General features: G+C 35.9%; 1 long non-coding RNA gene across 1 annotated transcript in view; it reads left to right on the top strand.

Annotated features, from left to right (window-relative positions):
- Positions 1–17801, top strand: part of LOC122361482 — a 42240-nt gene extending 24439 nt beyond the window's left edge. Inside the window, exons 3-4 of the long non-coding RNA XR_006252965.1 lie at positions 141–262; positions 17169–17801. This is a non-coding gene — a long non-coding RNA (uncharacterized LOC122361482). The remainder of the gene's footprint in view (positions 1–140; positions 263–17168) is intronic.
- Positions 17802–25275: the final 7474 nt, after the last annotated feature.

Genomic DNA, 25275 nt, shown 5'->3' with positions numbered 1-25275 from the left:
CTAAAATTACATGTTTTTTACAGATCAAAGTTGAATTATTCATTTGTTGATGTCTGAATAATGATAGGAGAGTGCTGCTTCAGACTGATTCTTTTTGGGATCAAACAGATCTGACTGTATATTTGTTTGTGTGTCCGCAGGTCTGGGGCAGTATGAACCTGACTGATGTCCTGTCTCCATGCCAACCGAAGTCTCAGGTCGAGGTAAACCTAAACCCTCCTGTCAGAAGGTGACCTCTCTGCCCCAATCCAAACTCTACAGGGTGAGTGACCAGAATTAATAACCGTACGCAGCACTGTTGTTGAAAGAGAGATTTAGTTTTAAGCTCAGTTTTTCTTGCTGTAGTTTACTCTTCTGTCGTGAAATTGCAGCTTAGGTGAGCCTTTGAAAATAACGGAATTAATTTGATAGGAAGTAATGATTATGAAAATAATTCATTCTGAATTCAGACAACTCACTTCGTGCTGATTATTACTGAAAGGCCATTAAAGGTCATATACGTTCGATTGAAGGAAATGTCAGTAAGGGAGACTTTTTGTAGAATAATTTAATCTTCATGTTCTTAAATCTCACTTTGATTCCCTCAGTGTCTCTTCAGTCTATTTTTATGGAGAGAAAGGAACAGTTTTGTCATATTCTCTCATGCTACATCTTCTTGTCATAAAGTGAACATAACGTATTTTGACTACAAAATGGGAATTTATTTTAAAGATAAAAACTATTAATCCAACAAAACTAAAAACAAAAATGACACATAATTATTATTATTAAAAAAATAAATACAATTTAGTAATTCTAATATTTTGATTTGGTGTTTTAGAAACATTTTTTCATACTATCAGTGTTGTGCTGCTTATTATCTTTGTCAAAATTGTGATATATTCTGAAGACTTGATAAATACAAAGTTAAACAGAACAGCATTTATTTAAAGCAGAAATCTTCTGAGACATTATAAATGTCGTTCCTGTGACTTTTAATCAGTTTAATGAATCCTTGGTGAATAAAAGCATTAATTTCTTTCAACAAAAAAATGAGTGAATGAATAAAAAAAATCATACTAACCCCAGACTTTTGAACACTAGCGTGCATGTGTCAAAATAGCTAAAGTGTATAAATACCTTTTTGCTCCTCTCTGCAATCTCTTTGATCCATACCTTGTTCTGAGGTGCTCAGGAAAAGCATATGGTAACTTTAATGTGTTTTGTGTTCAAATCCAAAGCAGCGATTGCTCTCCCTGTCAGAAAGGTCTCTGTCTCTCTGCGTGGGTGTGTCGGTTAGCAGCTTGACACTGAAATCTTCGGAGCTTAATTATGGTCCTGTCACGTCGGGAGAATGAAACGTTTCGATCTCTCGCCGTAATCATTGAACATGAACATCAAAATCGACCCATCATTAACACCATCCGAGGTGCATGACTTTACATAGAGCGACATATGTGTGTGTTTGTGTGCTGAATGACAATGATGGATGAGATTTATGATAGATGTTTGGGTTTCTCATGATGAAAATGGCATTTTGCTACCTAAAAAATTACAGATCATACTTTGGTAAGTATCGTCGCATTACAAAATTGCTCTGTTCATGTACCGTGGTATTTACTACTCGAAAGCACTTCAATAAATATTACAGCAGTTCATGCTCATAATACTTATAGCTAAGCTACTGAAGTTTAGTTTTAGTTTGTCAGAATATTGCAGTCTGATATTTAAAGTGTGCTTCTTGGTCTTTTATCAGTGCCAATATGTCTTTGTCGCAATCAATAAGTGGTATTTACTTGATACGCTGAATCACTAAATCAGGGTTTGTTTTAAACAGTAACTGAGAGCAAAACGGTGTCACGTCCTGCATATTTTCAGCTTTGTGTCGTCCTGAATGTGGAGAATTAGACAGTATTGGACTGAAATTTTGTTGATTATGTGGTTGGTTAGTCAGGATAAAAGGAAACCCTTTGACTTTGTAAGCAGTTTCCTGTTTTTTCCCCCCGATCAGCTTTTAGATAGCATGATTAGAGTATAAAATAACAGGGGACACTTTCTCAACATCTCTAATCCTCTTCTGGTGACCCGCTGAAAGATTCAGGCAGATTATTTTGCTCGTCTCGATTAGATCCAAATCAGTTTTAGAGAGACTGTGTTATGTACACATTTGATTTGGATGAATTGCTTATTTATGGATTTAAATGACCAGTGCGGTCTGTGTATTCACAGACGAATCAGAAGTCTGTCAAAATGCATTCAGCATAGTGCCACTCAAACAGAAATGACATAAAGTAATGCAAAATATGAATGCATTTATTTATAAGCAGTGAGGTCAGGCCGGTTCTGTAGAAAATAGTCAGACTGTTGTACTATAACTATAAAAACTATAAAAAGACTATACTGTTCAAAAAGGCAATTATTTTCAACTTTCAGCTTTAATAACGACAGTGAATAAATTAGAATGGCCGTGTTTGCCACCACAGGAATATATCAATTTTAAAAATACATTGAAATACATATATTTTAAATTGTAATAATGCTTCACAGTATTGTGAGTATTACTGTGTTTTTGATCAACTAAATACAGCTTTGGTGAGCATAAGAGACTTCTTTCGAAAACGACAGTCTAAATATACATACTACACACTAACACTTATTTCTTTATTTATTTTTAATTTCAGTTTTTTTTTTTTGTATCTGTATCATCCTGCACCTTCACTCAGCACTGATTTATACTATTTGTTGTTTCACCCTCTCTTTGAGTGTGTCTTTTCATCTTTGTCTTATCGTGTACATTGTCAACGATGAGATACAGCCTGAACTTTCTGCAAAGTTGCCCCGTGTTTCAAACAGATAAGACTGACATGTAAGGCTTCGGCACTGAGGCTGATGTAAGTTGGGCCTCTTTTGCCTCCGGTTACTGACAGCAGGGAGCGAAAAACCCCCAGCATTGCTTCCCATATCTGAAATGAAGCTCGGCCATTTGAGCACGTTCTCATTTGATATACACAGCCCTCCCCCGCATCTGTCTGGATTCTCCAGGTGTGTGTGTGTGTGTGTGTGTGTTGGTTCATCCACTATCAGGGATTAATTAACACTCTGAAAGGGGAAGACTGGAGGGAGGTAGAGAGTGTCCAGTGCTGAGAGGAAAAGATGGATTGCGACGAGGGGAGAAGTGCAATAGAGCAAAAAAGAAAGAGGGCGGTGAGCCGTTGATGGGAGAACGAGTCTGCAATGGGATTTAATTGGCTGCTTGTACAGGCTGCAGGGTATTGTACCTGCCTGTCACACTAACACACTCACCATAGAGTAAAGTTTAAGTGTGTGAGGCTGCATATATGTGAGTTTGAACATGTTATGGGCAAACATGACATATGGAACTAAACCTGAAGCAATAGTTCATTGAAAAATAAAATTCACCTTATTTTGTTTTTTCTGCATGTAAACAGTGTTATTTTAATATTTGTATGTATTATAATGATATTTGAATTTGTGTTTATTTTTAGTTCATTATTTTATTTTTTACTGAAATGCTTTTCTCATTTTATTGTTTTAATTTTAATTTAGCTTAAATTTATATTTTTAGTCTGTATTTTTATTTAGAAATTTTAGAAAGAGGGGAGTCATTTTTGTAAGTCATTTGGTATTTCAGCGTTAATGATTTGCCAGTTTTCATTCAGTATTTATATTTTATTTCAGCTTTGTTTTAATTAACAAAACTAATTTTAATAGGTACTGATGACAGCAACAAAACAGCGCAAAGGAAGATATTTAGGAAAAAATAAAAATCCCTTCATGAATTATTTGGTGCTTTCATAATTTATAATAGTTGATAATTGTAATTTAAAAACATGCATGTTTTAGTAGCTAATCATACTCTGTGTATGGTGTATTATTCATTGTCATTCTCTGTGTTACATTGTTCCCCTGACTGATCGTGTTAAACAGCTGCCATCTGAATTCCAATTTTTCTGAGAAGCTGTAAACCCATTTGACTCTCTCTGGTTGATTGGGTTCAGTCATAAGCAACTTTATCACAGAAAAGCATGCATAATGCCATAGTTTTGCCCCACTGGCCCAAGGCCACGTTCACTATTGAACCTCATGATTCTTAGCCAATCACATCACAGCATCCTCCTAAGCACGACAGGGAGAGAGTTTATCCCCAAAGACATTATGTTACACAAACACACATGCACACTGCCACCACTACCACGACTGAAAAAAATGATCACCACTGTCGAAATTGGTAATTATGGAAAGAGGGGAATAATTTTGGTTTATCTATGTCAGTCACGCATGCTACACTCTGTCTTTTGGCTTTGACAGGAACCGCAGCGCAGAGCGTATGCCAGGAATGCGTTTCTAACAGAGCGGGAATAATCACATTGAACTGCCGGCCTGCATGAGTAAATAGCATTGAACAGTGTGCTGAAAAATTGTGTTTACTTGACGCCGCTAAATGCCTCCAAACGCTTGGATTATCCAACGGTAATTCTGCCTCTCGCAAAGATCAAGTCTCATTTATCAGTGTTTAATGGTGCTGTACTTTATATCATGGTAGACCAGATTTTTACATTTTGGGGAGAAAATGAGTCAGCGGCGTTCATCATCACAGTGCTGTGGTGTTTATTGTTGCCACTGATGCAGTTTTAGTTTTATTTTATGATTGTTTTAGGTGGGTGTTTACTAGGATAAGCCAAAAGTTATTTTTCTAGTTTCAGATATGACCCATCTATTTCACCAAAAATATAATTCCTTATATACCGCATATTATTTTAAATAGAAATATTGAGCTTTCTCCCGTATCCCTGTTACTAGTTATTTTTCACCATATAGTTTTGACTAAATCAATACATTTTCTTTATTTAAGCATTAAGTATTTCAGTTTAGCAATAACTACAAGCCGATATTTGCTCAAATAATTTTATTTTACATTGTGTATATCCAGTTCAGTGTTTTTTTGTTGTATTGTTTAGTTTGTTTATAAAATTAAAAAAAAAAATCATACATTTTTATTACAGTTACATTTTACCTGTTTGCCAACTGTATTATTATTGTATATTTATTTTGTATTTATTTACTTTTTTGTGAACAGCTTAATATCTAGTTTAAATGTTACTAGAATATAAAACTAAGACACTATTTTGAACTGTAGTAATGAAAAGTGTCATTAATAGTAAATAGCTTGCATTATAGGAGACGGCGTTAAATACAGGTAAAATCTTAACTCATGAACTGTGGGGATAAGTGCCTTTAAATGCCTGTTTAATTAGGGTTACCTATAGACTAATAACCTATCGCAGTGAAATCGTTAACATAAAAGAAAGGTCACACATCACAGTTGTGCAGCACCCGAGTCTTCCAGCAAAGTTTGAAAAGCTCATTTGAATATTCTACATATCCGCGGACTACTCGCCGAACAGATGGTGGGAGGCGAAGTTAGATTATCCGTTTGAAAAGAGAGACAGACAGACAGATAATGGTACGTGCATGTGTGTGTGTGTCATAATTGAAGTTTCTTGAGGCACAGAATAGGATCAGCTCTGAATAAGCTCATGTTTTGCCTCCAGAGGTAAATTCCTCATCTTCACAGGTGCTTTCACCTGCACCTGTTATCTTTTCATCCACTTGGATGGATTTCAATGTCCACATGTCTCTCTCTCTCCTCATATCCTCTGTTCTCGATTCACACACTCAGTTCGTCTGGACTGGCATTGTGCAGGTGTTATGGTGCAGGTGAAAAAAGTGTGTGTGTGTGTGTGTGTCATAAAATCTTTAAAAGAAGACCGTTGTTGTTTGATGTTTTTCAAGTGTGTTCAATTAATCCATCACTCAAACCACATCAGTTCCATGCTGCTCTTTTTCACTCAGCTGAAGTCTAAACCGTTTTTATTCAACCTTTTGTTTGACGTCACTCCTTCCTTCTCCCTTCACTGGAGTTTTTATCTTTCTGTGTTTTGTCAAACAGCTGCGGTATTTGGTAATTAAGTTGAAACACTTTGTCAGAGATGGCAGAGCACAATTTGACAGACCGAATCTCCCTCTAGATGCTTTCCCTTTTGATCGTCTGAGATGTGAGATAGCGGGATTTCACAGAGCGCAGGCAACTGTGATTTACGTGTCAAATTTTGAGCAAACGCTGCGGTTTGAGTTAGTCGAAATGGATCAAACGGTTCATCCGCGGTCACTTGGTTTATTTCATTCTTAGGGTAAATGAACAGGTCAGTTGAGCTGATGCAGGAGAATTGACAAGCATGGAGCAGTGTGTTTTATACGTGTCCTTGCTGAATAACAGTATTAATGATTTTTTTTTACTGACCCCAAACTTTTTTTTGACTGCCTTCACTTCTTATAGTGCAATCCCTGACAGACGGAGGATCCCTGTCCTTGTAATATAATATTAATAACAAAAACTACCATATTCTTGACAACTGAAAGCTACAACTGCTGAAAGAGACCGTTTCAGGTCACTGCTTGTGAATGAAATGCCTTTACTCTGTGTAAATATCACTGAGGTTGAAAAAAAACACTCAATCCACGTCCTGCAGCGGTTCAGTGAAAGATGGAGTTTCTGTTATTTCTCTTAACGTATAAGAGGACAGAAGGACAGAGAGGATGGCAGACAGAATCCGACACCGAATTGAAAAACTTTGATTCACTTCTTTGTTTTGTTTTGTTTTTGGTTTTTTTTGATAAAGTGATGCAGTGAGCTTGTAAAGTTAATACTTTTTGGCACCTATGTTACACAATCACTCATTTTTTATCCAGAAGTAGTAATTTGAATAAATGCGAGTTAAACTTACCCCGGGAGGCAGCTGATTTTGCCATTTTCATCAATAATTCAGTACCAAATGACTCATTCTCTCATTTCGGTTTTATGTGAAATTAGTTCCTAAATGGTCGTCCCCACCTCAGCCACTCGTGAACAGATGCTTCACCCTCGCTGCAATTCAATCTCATTATAAAACGCTTTCATTTATTTTTCAACCTGGGTTTGGCTTGAGTGCAACTCATGCCTGTAATGAGCATTTTATATTTCATTGTATTCTTCTCATGATGTGTTATGACAGTTTATCTCAAACTGATTGACTGTAAGCGATTTGTCTTAATTTCAGGGTAATTTTATACAAATCGATCGAGACTTGCTGAATATGCTTTGACAGCGATGCAGCGCTGTTACAACACTTTCCAAGGTAACAACTTCGGCTGAACATTATTATCGTTAAATCTATCATAAAATGCCATAAGCTGTCCGAATCAACTTGTTGTCATGGAGAGACGGGCTAGTTGTAATTAGCCTAATGACAGAAAGGAAGAGACCACAGTGAAAGCCAGACAATTATCGCATTATGCTAATGTGAACTAAGCCCATAATGGCAACTAGCATGGAGTAGAAATATCATTGTTTCCTTCTAAATACCTCTGACCGACATTAAATGTCTCCAAGCCGTAATGACTGCTCTTCAGTTCATTAATCCTGACCACAACAACATTAACTTTCCCTGCTTAATCAAGGCCTTTTTAAGGTTCAAGTAATCTTGGAGACATGATGCGAAGCCAAAAACTTTTAGTCCAATTTAACAAGGTGTGAATGCACTGATAGAACAAGACCACTACATTTATCGTTGTAATTCATTATTATTCAGTGCAAACACACCTCTTTTATATGCAAATGAAATATAGTCATTATAGATTAAACGTTATTTGCAAAACTCACGCCGTTTCATTTAAAAGAGGTGTTTGTGTACATTTCCAGTTAATGGATGCAGTGATTTATCAAATGATGATCAGTTAATGTGGAAAAGCATTATAAGCAGGCATAAGTCCAGAAGTGTGGATGTTTTCTGGTGTGTTTCTTACAGTCCCAGTAAAGTATGCCATATCTTGGTAGTCTGCTGCGTTTTTATCAATCTGACAATACAATAATGGCCAGCAAAGTCAGAAATTGCACCATGCAAATTGTGTCGAGCAGAATTTGTATTTGCATTTATGCTATTACACTGATTTGCATGCTTCTTTTGATAAAATGGGGCAACGAAAACTATGCATCCAGTGTGTGCAAATAAACATCTGTGATTAATTGTTAATTTTCTGAACATTTGTATACGTGACAGTTAGCTTATCTGTTTATTCAGAGTCATGCATCATTCAAGCATAAATAATGGATGCAGGAGACGGAGGTTGCATATTGTGAAGAGGATAATTCACTGAGAAGATGTTTAGTGTGATGAAAAGACCCTCTTCAGGGGACCCCTCATTTCACATTCATCTTAGATTTCCAAGAACCCTGCATATTTACGCTTTTATTACTCATCATGACTTTGCTCTGAAAGGGTTAGTTATTGCCATAATCACTTGCCCTGTGACTTACAGATGTTTATTACAGGTTAGTCAGACATTCATCTTTGTGAGAGCTACGACTTTTGAAAAACAGTTGTTTTTTGAGAACAGTCGCCTGGGAAAACATGGCAATTGTGGAACAGGGATGAATTGTGGATCTGCAATCTGAAAAGGCGTATTATTGCACCGCAAGTCATATGATGTAAATAGCAGCCCCCCAAAGGGTTCAGTTCAAGCGCGCCGTTATGCAGTATCTTTATTTTCTCAACTTTTGTTCAAAAGCTTTCTGATGAAAACTAATGCTTTTTATTTACAGTGCTGCCTTTTGGAGGGAAACCTTTAAAAATCCTGAAGATCTGAATTGATGATTCTGGCTTTAATTAGTATAGCCTGTTTTAGTGATCACATCAATTCTTTACAGGCTATGCTAATCTATGCCAGAATTAGCAATGCTTGTGGGACGGACTTACTCTTCGCTTATGGGCGTCACTTTGTGTTAAGTGGTGAGGACAGTGAAACCAGAACAAGTTTTGAAGTGTGTGTGCTACTTGACGGTCTGGTTATGGCATCACTTAATGCAGAATATTAATTAGGTTAACCTCAAATATTGAATAATAAAATTCAATATTTTAGTGTTTTACTGTATCTTTTTAAATCAAACATTTAATCGTGATTAATCTCATCCAAAATTATTATTATTTTTTATATGATATATTTGTGTGTACTGTGTATATTTATTATGTATATATAAATGCACACACAGGCAAAGTATATATCTTGAAATATATATATTATCTCCATATATAAATCTCCTAAATATATACATGCATGTGTTTGTATTTATATGTACGTAATAAATATATAGAGTATGTATTAATTTATTGTGTAATTTATTTTGGATGCGATTAATCATTTGACAGCAATAATTATATTATATTAGAAATACAGTTTTATGAAATGGTGAGGACAAGTTTGTCCAAGCAAAATGTTTTTCCATTGTCATTTCCTTATTATCCTTTCTTTATTATGTCATCACTGTATGAAGTTATCTCTTAATGGAACAGTTCACCCCAAACCCTCCAAGCTGTTCTTTTCCATACAGTGATAGTGAATAGTAAAAACAGCAAGGTTTTCTTTAATTAAGAATGTCTCAAACAATGAAGCAATTGTATGGTTTCAGAGGATCAGGAAAATAGTTCATTAATGATTTGGATCACATTAATTAAGTTTTTTGTGCTTTTTTTGGTCCCCATCCACTTGCATTGTAAGGAAAGGAACAGCTCAGTCCTTTTGCTAAACGTCTTCTTTTTCAAAAGAAAGAAAGTTGTATGGGTTCGGAACAACATTAAGTATAAGTAAATTACGACAGAATAGTCATTTTTGGGTGAACTAGCCCTCTATTGCTCACTGCACTTTTTACACCCCAAGATATTAAAAGTAAGCATTTACACCTCAGTTACAGAGCAACTATATTCCATATGCTCTGAGGATCTTGATCTCATTCAGTGTAGGTATTTGTCTGATTGCCAGACCGAAATTGTACGATACCACCAATAAAAAGAACAAAGCCAAAATATAAAGCCATTTTTCTTAGCAAGATGTCCAATCCATTCTACTCGTCACCTTATCAGTGGCCTGAGATTAGATGGTTTTGTCCACTGACCAGAAACATGACACAAAGAAGACCTCATACAGACAAGAGCTGTGTGTCATCACCTGTCAGATGGTAATCTCTATGCAGTCCTGACTCAATGTTATAGGGCGGCAATAAACGTAAAAAAAAAAAATTAGGTCAGGCTTCAGTCCTGATCTAGAAGCATTTTTCGTTAACCCAGGAGGTTAAAGGTCGTCAGTTCAGTGAATGGCCCTTGGAAAGTAATTTAACACAACACCGCGCCTTTGGAGAAGTCATTATCAGTTGTTTGAATGATTTCTGCGTATAGTGGGTCGATAGCTCTGTGGAATCCCTCCAAACTCATGTCACGCTCCGGTGCACTTGGACATGTTCCCAACATGTGTGTGGACTGGCTTCACGTTCCAAAAAAGCTTTAGTCCAGTTGAATTTGTCATAATCAAAAGGGGAATGTGCCAAGTCTCAAATATGCTTAACGGCAAAATACATTTTTTGTACCCTAAATGTTTATTTGTGCATTCTACATTTTTATTTGCCCTCTGTAATCTCTCTTGGCCAGACTTTTTTTTTGTTTTGTTTTTGCATTAACATTCCCTTCAGTACTCAGGAGAAATCGTCTTGGGAAAGGAGCCATAGTCCTAATTACTTACCCATGTTTTGTCCTTTTGCACTATTGACAGGTGATATTAGAAGACGTTCCCTTGTGTGCCTGAACCCAGATCGGCCTTACGGCCTCATCACATATCTGATCTAGACAGGGCTGCTGATCTCAGATCAGCCAGAAGTGTCCACCTCTGCCCGGTAACAGATTGGCATTTGAGTGGCAGAGCAAAAGGCCGTGAGCGACTGTAGGCAGCTGGAACACACCCCTGGCATCCAGGTCCATGAATGTTAATGTGGTGCTGTAAAGCCCACGGGTACCAGATCTCACCACAGTGGGATCACCCAAATTTGCATACTCCGTCAGTCATAATATTGCCTACTTAAAGGGATAGAGACTTAAGCTGGCGTGGGCTGCAGAAAAGAGGAATAACTCTTGTATTTACCTGGATTTTATAAAGCGAATTTGCATTTTGCTGCAGGGCTTATGTCGTTAAAGGGGAGTAATATCATGAGAAACTGAAATTCCTTGATCTTTTGAGATAAAAGAGTTCATTTACTGTGAAAACACACTGTTACTTTCAGAGCTTAAAACTTCTTTCCCAGTCCAACAGGTCCATATTTTGAAACAGAGTTGCACTCCAAAGTCCTAGGATTTCATAAAGTCAGAAACCTGAAAACATTTCAGCTAATACTGAAAATGTAATAGAAATGATTTCCTGACTTCTTATCCACTCTCCGTGTCCATTTAAATGAACCAAACATTGAGAGATTGGCTAATTTTTCAGTGATTTATTTCTAATTACAAGGGTCAACGAGACTGGAAACATTATATGCAAACCACGGAGGAGAACTTCGATTAGATTCCTTAAGGAATTTAAATTAAGTCCTCATTATCTATGTTTTATCACATGTCCTGCACGCTTTGACTGGCTTATCAGGTTCAAAAACCTTTCAACATCTTTTTCTCTTAGTATGTACTTCATATTGGGATAATTAACTCATATCAGTTCTCCTAGTTTGTAAAATAATTCCCCAAATTTCTTTTAGTCACTTATTAAGTTGTTAGTGTTTGAGTAAAAACGTGGCAATTTTTACTCTCTAAGCAGCCAGGTCTCTCAGCAGTCTAAATCAGTTTGCTGGAACTGTTTATGAATTCAAAACTAATTAAGAGTTTCATACAGGGACCCATTTATTTGCAATATAAATTTATTTCTTTTCCTTCTCAACTCCTTCAAAATGTGCATGTGCTAATTTTTATTCCTGGCAGGCTGTTAGTGGATGTTCTGGTGTCTTGATTGCTAAACTTTTTTTTCAAAAGTTTTTTCTTTTTTTTTTATATTATGAGCAGATGAGATTTGAGGCGTTGGAGCAGGTTAGCCTTATGGCTCTCTGTGTGTGCCTGATTCAAGTCGAGATAAGCTATCAGTGTGAACTGTCAAGTACACTCTAGGTTGCCAAAATTTAATGGACAGGACAAAGCAAATAATAAGAAAAAAAGGGATTAGTGTGTATTTGGAATTTATACCTCATTACCTTAGTTTGATTTTGGATTCATTATAAATTTGAAATAAATAATTACAAAAACATTTTTACATGCAGTTGTAATAAATTAGGAGCTACAGAAAGAATGCAGAAGCATCATAAATCTGTCATAAATGTGGGCCGTAACGCTTTTGCACTACATTCCAAGTCTTCTGAAAACATATGAAATTTAGGTCATTATTCACTGTTCTTTCTTTGAGCTGTTAGCGTCCAGATCATTGTGTAAATGAACTGAGAACTGAATCTGTCCGATTCATCAACATATTTTATTAAGTTTTTTATTAACTTGATCTGTTTTTCACACAAAGCTATCAATGGTTTCAGATAACCTCAAACATAACTCCAATAAAATGTTTTTTTTTTTTTTTTTTTTTTTTAGCCCTCATCCTCATTTACTTTTATTGTTTTAGGACTATATTAGAACTAGCAAAATATTCTTAGAGTGTCTCTTTTGTTTTCTGTGAAAGAAAGTCATATTGTTTTTCAATGACTTGAGGCTGAGTAAATGATAACAGAACAATTTTTTGGGAGAACTATATGGATTTAATAATAATCCTGCCTTGTTTTGTTGTCCCTTTTTCACAGATAAGCTCCGCTTTATGTATAATCTGCCAGATAAACTCTGAAAAACGTTGTAATAAGAACCTTTGAGAAGAACTCATTTATTGACCTTCTCCTTTCTACGATGACAAATGCTTTCACTTTGACCTGATTAAAGGCTGCCTTTGTTTTTATTGGTGTCATTGGTCTTGGTCAACGGATAAAATTTGTTCAGCAAGAGTTCCTATCACTCTTTGTTTTAAAAGTTTCATTTCATTTATTTTCCTCGAGAAACCCAAAGCTCTTGACACAGAGCGTATTACATAAATGATTGGCAAGTTTTCTATGCTGAGGTAATGTTATTCATTTCTTGCTCTTTTAATGTCTGGGAAACACTGAGCTGTATTTACTGTACTTTTTCTCGCTTCTTGATCTCGTTATAATGAAGTTTAAAGCACACAGCAGAGTAGCTGCTAGAGCTCATGACTGCCAACTGAAATGTTTGTGATATTGTACAGTAGTTCACTTAAAAATGAAATTTCTGTCATAATTTGTCTCAGTGTCAAGAGTTAAGTTGAAAAAAGGATAGAGAAGTGCAATAAAGATGGTTTGTACGACTGTGATATATTGCTAGATTTCTGTCACCATACACAAGTCATTTCTTCTGAGTCTTCTCCTATATTGTAGCTTTTTTTTTTTTTTTTTTTACAAACATAGCTCATAATTTCTCTTAAAAAACATTCTCAGCACTTAGCTTATCTTAGCTTAATAAGGTTGCCTGTTCAGCTCTGACTGTGAACTTTGCTAACCTGTGCGGTGTTGACAGACTCTAGAGTCGATCATCAGAGAAAGTGAATGAAAGAAAAGAGCGTTCTAGCTCTGAGTGCATCCTTCAGCACTTTGAGGAATGGCTTGTAATTTCCTAAGGGCAGAGTCATTACAGTAGTCCTGGTTGTCTGGGTTTTATAGACCCAGGAATAGCCCCACACATGGTGGAGGAAGTCTCCCATCAGCAAAAGCTCTGTGTTGTGATAGTCAGCATTTGTGTGGTCAGAGATCCAATGTCTTCAGGAAGTGTGTGTGTGTGTGTGTGAGAACATAGCTGCCCAAATCCCACAGCTAACCATTTGTTTGTTTGGTTGTAGAGGTCTATGCCAGTGGACTTATTTTAGGACGTGCAAACAGATAATTTTGAAATGTTCTCTATTTCTGTAAACTTGCAGTCAACTAAGATGTGGTTATTTACTGTTGCTCTGTAAAATTTCACAGGTGAAAGAAACCGGAAAGGATGTGACAACAAATAACAAAAAAATGATTAAATAAAGATCTGAAGCTACGCTGCAAAAGAAATCCTGTAAAATTTATGGTGAAAACTGGCAGCTGTGGTTGCTGGAATTCTACCGTAAAAAATACGGTAACAGATATGGTACGATTTTTACCTTAAATTTACAGTTAAATACCGTAATTTCATTAACTGATATAATGCTACTAAAACAACGTATTAGAGTACTGAAATAGTAATGTTTTGCACTTTTGAAAATACACTGATAACCACCAAAGGCAGGTGGTGATGATAAAATCACATGATGACCCAAAGCAACTTTTAAACAGTAACATATATAGAAGGTGCACAGTGTCATTCAAACAAAAAAATAAGCACCATCAGTATTATTATTTAATAACGTTATAATACGAGCTGATGACGCAGTGTTTAATTATTTAAAAAAAATGTTTATACCCTGTGGTTTTGTGAAATGCCGCCACTGGTCAACTTAAATACATTTTATTCAAATTATGGTAAACCATAATTCTTCATAAATGGTTGATTATCTGCTGCATAAACAAAATGCATCTTACTTACTTTACATATGAAGTAAATGGAAAGAAACAGGAATATTCCTGTTAATCCTACTAATGAGCAACTTTCAAACATGATGGCAAACTTTGGCAAGTCTGTTTCATCCTACAAAGTGTTCTACACTGTTTGGGTTTCTAATTGACCATACAAGAGTTTCTTTTTCTAACTAACTTCAAACTGGAGAGTTAATCATACAGTATGTGTTTTTCTCTCAATTAAGAGCCAAATAAGGAGAAGAAAAATACAGCTGGGTAATGTCAAGAAGGAGAAGAGGAGGAGTGAGAGAGTGAGTGATCGTCTGTTATGGACCACAGAGGTTCTGTGTTTGCCAGATTCGTTGGCTTTCCATCATCATGCAGCCTGATAAATACTTCACACCTGCAGTGAATACTGCACAGAATCAATCATCAGTCTTTTGAGAAGGAACAAAACAGAAAGTTTCTTCTGCAGCCGCTGCATGCGTTTATTTGAAAGGGAATCAGATCCCTTTCATAAGTCAGAGAGAGTGTGAAGTGTAAATAGAACGTGAAGAAAAGCATTAAAGAACATTCTAGAGGCATATAGCATTATAAGGCAAGGAATCAAGTGTGGAGATCTGAAACAGGAAATGTGAAACTGACCGTCAAGAACTGGCCAAACACCTGACAAATACTTTGAGGAGACATCCGTGCCTGAGTAACAGAGCAATTCCAGACATTCTTGTTCTTTGCCAGAACCAAGATCAAATCATAGACCAAGCATTTGTGACCACTTAAAAGCAGATCTGTCATATCAGACTATTTTGTTTGTTTCATTTAGTTTTATTAACCTTTATGTAGTAAATTGTGACTATAGCAATAAAATCTGGAACACGTTGTACAGCCACCCGCTGAGAGAGGAAGAGGGCTTCTTACTGACATGATCCAACTGGTAGTTTAAGGTCCTCTAGTATTTTTGTTTTGACATAATGTAAAATATGATATCAGTCAATTACGTCCCAGACATCTGGAACCTATTGAAATTAGGTCAAATTAAGAGTCAAGTTTTTTTGTTGTTGTATATTTTTTTAAGTTTCTCGAATTTTACAACAACAACAATAATACTGAATTTTACAAAAAAAAATCTGGAACTAGTGAAATGAAGCATGTACATTTTTTAAAGCAGGTAAAATTATTTTTATATGTGCATATGTTTGAATTTTCTAATACTAATAATTCTGGTAGAAGTAATAATAGTAGCAATGATTTAATGGTATTATTATTATTATTATTATTATTATTATTATTATTATTATTATTATTATTATTATTATTATTCCTCCTTTAATTTAGCTGCATATTGTAATCTAAAAATAAAAGATATTATTGTTATTAATATTATTTATTCCATATATATATATATACTTTACAGATAAACTATAATACAATTTTATTAAATGATTATTATTATAATTAATTATTATTTTTTGTGATCAAAATCTTAAATAGCTGTTGCTGAAATACTAGATCAGCGTACAACAAAGTAGCGCATCCAAATGCGAAAAGATGTGTATACAATTAACAATTCCTAATTGGGATTTCTTTCCAAAAATAACAAGTTGGTTTGCAGTCATTTTGTTTTGAAAAGAAGCCAGCCAATCATATTTCTGCCAGATCTTAGCATTGCCGAATGGCAGCCACAGGTTTTGACAAATGCAAGAATAGAACAGAAAAAAATAAATAAATAAATACAATTTCGGGTACTGCAATGTAAGATAAGGTTGCTGGCATCACTAAACAGGATTTAGCAATGTCTCTGACCTTATGTGTTTATTTTTAAGGGCAGATGTGATTTGTTGTGTGCCTGACAGAACGTACAAGACCAAGTGTGCTGATTCTGTTTGCACCTCATTGAATTCATCCTCCATAATCTACTAACCATGAAAAGTGTCCTCTTCTGTCACCCGTAGGTCAGGTGCCTGTCCTATAGAAAAGCATTGTGGGTAATTTAGAGTCCCTGGCAGTAAATGTCGAGCATGGTCATATGTCAGCGGGTAAAGAGGATGGTTATAAAACACTTACGAGTGTAGAGACACACAGCATTGCTGCTTAGTAACCCTGTTTGTTGTTTAAATCTTTCCCATTTAGTAGGAATGGCTAAAGTCAGCACTGGCAATCAATCATGCCCGGTAATTTAACAGTCTCTTAAAAGTCTTTTCAGAGCCGTTTCTCCTTTACACAGATTACAGCAGTCTGACAGTGTGTTAGAGAAATCTTCCTGCACATTCATACCGTCGTACCACTTTTAGTAGCTTTGAACTAGGTAATACTGCAGCTCTGATCTGAATGAAGCTTTTCCTTTCTCTTTTTTGTGTCCGATTTCACACTTCAACTGTTATTTCAGACTTCTCAAAATAGTCCAGTGTGTGAGGGCCCAGCTAGTCTGAACTAGTTTAAAATCCTTCGGTATCGCCATATTCAGTTCTGTCCTCAGTATTCATTGAATATTGATAATTTCTGACAAAAACTGATTTATAACAGTTCATTTGCTCAGTGACACATCTATATCATGTTGTAATTTACATTTCCTCGACAGCCTTTCAAGTTATTAATCTCAAAACTATGAGCCATTTCTATGACCCCACTGTTTAGCTCAGGCTCATATTAATAAATCAGATGCTCGTGTCTAAACTGTGGCTCTGGCTATTGACAGATCACCCATCTTGATGCATGTGCCTGCCTGGCTGAAGTAGATGTGTGTTTGCTTCTATTGGGTCCCGGTGTCATTTATACTGATGGCTTGTGAGCGTTTCATCTCTGGCACCCTACCAGACAGCATCTGAAACAGAGCATATTGTACAGCGCTCTGAGAGCGGAGAGAAACATCTCCAACGGAGCTGAAGATTGCGTCCCTGAAAACCGTACTATGTCCAATGTGGTGTAGAATGTGTTGACTGGAGGCCTGAAAGGATGCCAGATAAGCTTTAATCTTGCTTTCACTAAAAGTCTTTAAAGGCTTTTGACATACATTTCAAGTTGTTTGCTAGTCCCGGTATAAAAATAAACAGGCACAATATCTGAAAACCTCTGTACACTGAGGCTGGTCTTATTTTAACTACCGTTCAAAGGTTTGGGGTCGGTAAGAAGTCTTTTATGCTCACAAACCTGCTTTCATTAGATCAAAAATGCAGCAAACAGTAACATTGTTTAATGTCACTAGAATTTAAAATGTAATTTACTACAGTGAAATCAAAGTTGAATTTTAAGCTTCCGAGAAACATTTCTCATTATTACTATTGTTTAAAACAGTACTAGTTATTATTTCTTTTGAACAGAAAGTTTAAAAGCACAGCATTTATATGAAATCGATCTTTCTTTTTGTAATATTGTAAACGTTTTTTGTCATTTTTCATTCATTAAATGCATATTTGTAAAATAAAAGTGTTTTTGGTTTATTTTATTGCACATGCTGTCTGCATTGTTTTAACAAAAAACTAAATTCAGCTGAATTCAACTAAATGCTACTTAACGTCTCGAAACAAAAAATCAAATGTCTTGAGAAATGTTATTTACCCATGGTCAGCCACTCACCTTTTATAAATGAAAACCTAACATAACAAAGCTGAAGATTTGAGCAATCGTTTTTGTATGTTATTCATTGTATCTGACTTTTCTTTTGAGGGACAGTTAGCATTAGCATTCGTTCCTCACGCTAGACCTCATGGACGCCTTCTAATCATAATTCTGTAATGCTCTCAATGTTAATTTACCTCATTACTTGATTGACACAACTGTCTCACTTCCATTAAGGCACTCTAGGCATCTGCCAGCATGTCACAGTCATTAGATTTCAATGGTCCCTGTTTAATCCATCCATCATGTTCATCAATAAACCTCGTCTCACTGTTGGTGATGAGCAGAGGTCAGAGGCTGGTGTTATGTCAAATATCACTTCATTAGAAGTGTTTGCATATTTATCTTTTCGGAACGGTGTTCAATAGGGAATATGGAAACAAGATTGATTGCAGTAATTCTTATCGAATGAATGGATTTTTGTCCTTGCAGCTCTGTATACTTGATTCTTGAGCAAGTCCATATTTCATACTGTACGTTCAAATTCTGTCTTATATTGATTTTGTTTTATCATGAAGATAACTACTGGCTTATCGGTATCACACAAAATTTTAATATTGCATTCCTAATTGAAACATACTACGGTGTTCATGGTTAGGACAGATCTTTGACCAACTAATAGCCATAAATGATTAAGTTTTACTATCTAAAAACCACTAGAATCTGGTATGAGCTAGATTTCCTAGGCTTTGAGGAAGACAAGCCTGTTAGTGCCAGTGTGGAGCTTTTTTGCTGCGGTATTATACAAAGCGTAATGAGTACTTAAGAAAAAGTACCTTCTATTATTGATAATGCCTCTCTCTTGAATCTGTTGAACATAAAACAGATATTTTAGACATGTGTATTCACCTTCAATAAGTCCTGTTGGCTCTGAATAATGTCAATATTTAATAAAAGGATTTGGAGTGATGAACTTCATATTCTATTATTAATACGCTTCATTCACCGTATAATGAGGAAATCCTTTGAAGGAATGTGTCTGAGCAGGAACCGTTCCTACAGTTTTTAAAGACCACAGCCTATTTCTTTCTCTCGCTCTCTCTCTGTAGCGCACACTTGCTCGCTCTCTGTGCTGACAGGAAACAACAGATTCGGATTCGTATTAATGAGCAGTGATGGAAAGAAAAAGACAGCGTGAAAGAGGAGTCAGGCACTTCATAATGTTGGCTTTAATGGAAACGCAATGTTTCACTAATTGAAAAAGGAAATTGATGCAGGAAAATGTAACGTACAATTGGGTTCAGGATTCCCGTTTGATTTGTTTCTGAGTTCAGGGTGAATCGCAATGAGCTGCCACCATATTTCAGCCTGTCTCAAAGCCTTTGCCTTCTGTTTTTTTTTTTTGGGTCCATCTGAGAAAGTGTGTCTGGAGAGAGCAAAAAGAAGGATAATTTCTATTCATCGCAGAATCGTGAGAAATAAAAAAATATTTCAGCTTTGCCATAACCAAAAAAACTATAAACTAAAAAATCTCTGGTAACCCCAAACTTTTGAATGACGTGCATTTTTTCAAAATATTAAGGAGCCAGCAACATATAAATATAACCCAATCAGCAATGTTTGGTAATAACAATATAACATTTCATGAGTTCTTCCAATCGATTGATCTTTATTTGAAATGCGTAGGTGGTGAGATGTGGGCAGTCATGTGTAAACGTTTTAATGAGGGTTTTTGGGAATGGAGAATGTGAAGACCTCAGGGCCAGCGGGGGAGTCAAGGATCTTGTACCTTCATGGCAAAGTCTTCAAAGTCCAAAACTTTAACTCACTGAAATGTCATTTTTAATCTTAGGGGAAAGAGAGAAAAGTAATAAGCTGACTTGCATTTTGATAATTCCTAATACAGTGTATCTCAGGTGATGTAATTAAGGAATAGTTAACTCAGAAAGGATGTTTACTCACTCCAAATGTATTTTTTTCTGTGCAAGATTGTTTTTAAAGATCAAATAGTTGATAATCACCATGTCCTGTCAAAGCTCACAAGAAAAAAAAAAATAAACTTACCTAGTACTATATTTTATACATTGGATTTTGTCACTACATGGAAAAAAACAGATATTTTTACACAGCTCCTGACTGCAGGCGAGTTCTTTTCCTGACAGTGTGCTAATGCATATTTTAATGTATTTTCATATTCTTTAACAACCAGTCCATCTATTTTCCTCAGATGATGGCTTGTTCCCACAGGGCAGTAAAGATTAATCATTGCTGAAATATCGGCTGACTGTGAAGGAAGGGATGGTGTTTATAGTAGACACTACAAGAAGCCCATCTGGATGTCACATTGATGCTGTGTTTGATATTACCCTCACAGATCGTCTCCTGTCAAGCAATTACTCAAGACACCTCAGCGTTGTTTAAGATGTTCATTATGACAGGGCAATGACTGGTTGAGGCAGTGTTGTGGTGTGAGGCCAGACAGATTTGGCACTTTTTTCAATAAAACAAACCTACAGTTGTCTACCTTATATTTGTTATATTTAGATTAGAAAATCTAATTAAGACCAGTTCTTGATACCCAGCTGCATCACTGATAAACACTGAAAGGCCATAGTTGCTCATTTTCCCATATGTTACCAGTCAGAAGGAGATTAACATATAAACAGATGTTGTTTATCGATCCCTAAAGGGAACTTTAGGAATGTCTTAATTAGTGTTATTTTCTCACAGAGAAAAGCGTATATACTGTCATGAAAAATTCTAAATTCTGCCTTGTATATGTAAGCAATAAGGTACGAGAGGCTTTTACAAAATGGTTACAGCTTAAAATGGCTTATTGAAATTAGAAAGATGATTAAAAAAACTGTCCAAAATTGACTTTGACGTAAGCTAACTCCTAATCCCTCACTGAGAAATTTTCATCCTGTTTGGTTTCATCCTGTTAGAGCTGATAGAAACATTTTCTCGCCATTGTGTAAATAGTTAGGTTTAAATTAATAAAGTTTATGTGGCTGAGCTTAAGTCTGCTGCAATATACCCTTTTATGGAAATACTTCCCTAAATTACAACACAAGGGTATTCATTTTTTATAAGTTAAAGAGTTCACAAGGCACAGCAGAACAGGAATAGCCCAAGTACATTGTGTTACCTTCGTCACTCAAGTCTGCAGTTTATTCTGCGGTTGTTCCTGTTCTCTGTAAGAGGCTAGCTGGGACTTAGGTTCAGAGGGCTCTGACCAGGGAGCTCGTCCATCAAATAGCCCTTGGAATCTCCTTTTTACTGTAGATTGCTGCGTAAGGTGTGCTGTTATCCAGTTAGCAGTCTCCTTGGTCACCGAGGTCATGTAGATTTCATATTCATAAGGATTGATGACTGGAGTGTGCACTTCATTTCCCATAAGGACCTGTGCTGAAGAGCCGTAATAGTCTGAGTGCAAAGGCCAAGTATCTGAACCTCATTCAGACTGACATTGTATACATGATTTAACCTCTGCCTTAAACAACAGTATTAATGTTACGAAGTTCATATGACTAGTTCAATAGCACAAAAATCACAGTTTAAATGATTTTAGGCTCTTAGAAGCTGTGATTTTTCTATTATTACAGAGCGTACCTACGAGACTAACATGAAGTGAATGTAAGAACCCACTGGCGAGTCAATGCGGCGTGAGTTGTTCTTTAAGAGGTAAATAGGGAGGACACTTTAGGGCTGGTTTGGAAATGAGGTTTTAAATAGCGTGGACACAGGTGACTCGTCTGCCGTAGATCTGCAGTGTTCAGAGATGATCAGAGCCATTAAACTTAATTAGCCAATTCAGACATGTGCCCATGAATGCAGTCCTCATCTTCACACACACACACACACACACACACACACACACACACACAGTGAAAGAAGAAAGAAACCACAGGTAGGACCTGCAGCATATTTAGGCTATGTAGAGAAAACGTCAAGTTATGGACAGTTATTTACTGTTTTGATAATTGGTTAATTTGGTAATTATTTCTTCAGTTAATTTGATATTTTATATGGATATATTTTTAAAGCAGTGTATCAATTAATATATACTATAATACATGTAAAAAAACAGTTAAACAGTAATATTTAGTTTATGCTAAATTTTCTAATTTAAGATACTGTTTCATATTTTTAAGATACCATCTTATTTTTTTATATCCTTTTTAAATGCCATTTATTCCTCTGAATTTTCAGCATCCATTAATATGATTTGGTACTCAAGAAACGTTTTTTTATTGTTTATTATTTTATTCTCATTAGCTGTACTGCTTAATAATAATAATCTCTAAAAACTGTGATGCATCAGAATTGATTAAAAATATAACTATTTTGGAATTTTATGTCTTCACTTTATCAAAATAATGTGTCCTTGCTGAATAAAAGCCTTCATTAAAAAAATTACTGACTTCTTTTGAACTTTTGAAAAGTTGAAATATATAGCATTTTCAATAACAGCGTATTTAATAGCTCCTCACACATTTCAGTGACTATCATCTAAAGAGCTAATCAGAATTATACAAAGTATTCTTAAACAGTATAATTTGAAGTCATAGGTCTAAATCTAAAGGAGATAATAATAATTGTTGATGATGGTCAGATTACACATAAAAAAAACTGAAAATAGCCACTTTCAATAAGATCTGTGTGCTTCATTAAAATAGAGACCTTGCAGTCCTCTATTTTCTTGTAATAATCTGTTGCGCATATAGATGAGGCTCCCTAGCATGTCATATGAGCACCTGTTACGTTTTAGCTCACGCTTTAAAGGATTCAAATAAAGCGACTCTCACAATGCATGTGCGGTCTCTGCTCTTAAACTGTGGTGTAAGTGATGCTCTTAAATTGCTGAGCATCAGCCTTGTTTAAGTCTTGCCTTTCACACTGCGCTGCTGTATTATTCATTGCCCAGCCTGATGACTGAGCGTCACACTAAACCTGACACACCTCATGTTACATTTGCATGGAGCCAAACTCATTAGATACTACCTTTAGACCCGTTAAAGGTCAGGCGAGTGGAAATAACCATGAGGGCCAAACAGAGCATGTTTTAGAAACGCTTATTAAAGCAATGTGACATTTCATACCGTGATTGGGGTTGTAGTGTCTGGTTAACGTTAGACTTAAATGGATGCAAGACAGAACAAAAAAGGTACGGCTTTGTTTTAAAGGAAGAGATTATTATCTCAAACTAACCATGCTTTTAACTTTTTTTTTTTAAGCTTGTGTTCAAACAAATCACTTTCTTACGTGCTCTAAGCGTACGCCATGTTTTAAAATGTCAATCGCTTTTACTTACACATGAACCTTTGCTTGATGAGATTTTAATACTTGATGGCGGGACAATGCAAGGTGCTAATTGCGAGAGGAAATTTAATGCCGTCAGTCGAATTTTATGGATGATCGCATTGGAAACGGCCAATCGACTCGCTCTATGTTTTTTTATTCAGGCAGCATGGCCGGTCTCATTTATAGTGACCAGCGCTTCTCGTTTGTTGGACGGCTGAAGGACACAGATGTCAAAGCGAAACTCAAGACAGATCGTGATTGAGACATTTTAAGACCTTAACGTGAGAACAAATTACATTACCATGTTTTATTCAGCGCTTTCTCTTGTGCTGTCAGAGGGTGCACGGGTTACACTGATGGAGGGGGAAGTCAAATAGTGAATTATTAATTTGGCCCTAATAATAGAAGCAAGGCTGTTCTGGAGAATTAAGCCAATTTTAAGTCTGATCGTACCTCCTTTCTGTGAATTCTTCGCTCTCTCTCTCTCTCTGTGCTGCTCTTCCATCTCAGCCTTTGATTTTACAGATTAATTGGCGAGCGGACGGTCGTGCCGTTACACAGAAGTATTGATATGAGGTGACTGGCCTGAGATGGCTTTGATCTTGGCAATAATCAAGCTTGAAGTTATGCTTTTCTCTATCCATATGGATTTTAACGAATCCACTTCTGCTCACACTCCATTTCTTTATTACACAGATTTCCCCTCTGGTTTTATGTCATCTTTTGCTTTCACCTCTGTAGTAGGAAACCAAAGATGATCAATAGCTGCTGTAGATGGGAGAACGCACATGATTGGCGGAATGAGAACTCATACATCCTGCTTGCATGTAGCTACAGGTAGCGCACATCGTGCTGTCATTCTTCTAGATCAGCTTGGATGATTAATATCAGCTTCCTCCTTCATATCTGAAGGTTGAATTGACAGATTGGGGGATCTTGTGCACGGTGTACGCCGAGAAATGGGAAATTGTCACTCTTCTGCTGTAAAGGCAAGACTCTATTAACTCTGTTTCCCCTCTTTGTGTCTGAAATTTGTATTATCAGATGGTGTGTATTTTGCACACCACGCATGTGAAATCTATAGTGCCAGATGGCTGATTCTCACATTAAAGTGTGTGCGTTTCATTTTGATCCTGGTTTGAATAGTGATTTGTTTCAGTTGTTTGCATAATTCTTGTCATACATTTCGGTTGTTTGTTTCATTCTTGGCAGTCATTTATGTTAAAAAACATTTACTTTGAGTAGAAAACACGTCGAAATTTAAAAAATGCATCGAAACTTAAATTTCGCTAATGTGATAAACAGTAATTAATTTCATGTTGTACAGTTTTACAGCTCTATACAATTTTTTTTAATAAAATAAAAACTAGCAGCTAAAAAGTCATAACATGCTTTACAGTTTATAAAACATGTACTGTATGCTGTACAATATCTTAAATTGTTATTCGCTTTCAGATTAAGTTGAATTATTATTTTTTTTAAGTAGTCCAACCTAAATGTTATTTTATAATGAGAAGAATTATTATTATTATTATTATTACTATATATATTTTTTTTTTTCAAGTCTCAAGCTTTTATGGTTATATTTTTACGTTAATAAATGATTATCATTTTATTTTACCTGTTGCATGCATGTAGCACGCACAATTACATATTCAGTAACCAATCTGATACAGATATATTCCTGATTCATATATTTATTACTTTTTTGGGGGGGCTATTTTTGAACGGGTTTTAAATGAGACAGATACTGCTGTACCAGTAGAGGAAAACTTTACCCCTTGGCATGAGCAGGCCTTTTGATTGTGTTGTTTGGGTTATGGATTTGAAATTATTTGAAATTTAAGATGTCCTAATCCTCTCGGTTCCTTAATGAGGAACACTGGTAAATGAAAGTAAATGAAACATTACATGGCATCAGCGTTATGGAATGCTTTTGGTTA

This window comes from Puntigrus tetrazona, chromosome 17 (assembly GCF_018831695.1).
Source record: "Puntigrus tetrazona isolate hp1 chromosome 17, ASM1883169v1, whole genome shotgun sequence".
Lineage (NCBI taxonomy): Eukaryota > Metazoa > Chordata > Actinopteri > Cypriniformes > Cyprinidae > Puntigrus > Puntigrus tetrazona.
Note: the sequence above shows the minus strand (reverse complement) of the source record. Positions and strands in the feature narration are given on the sequence as shown.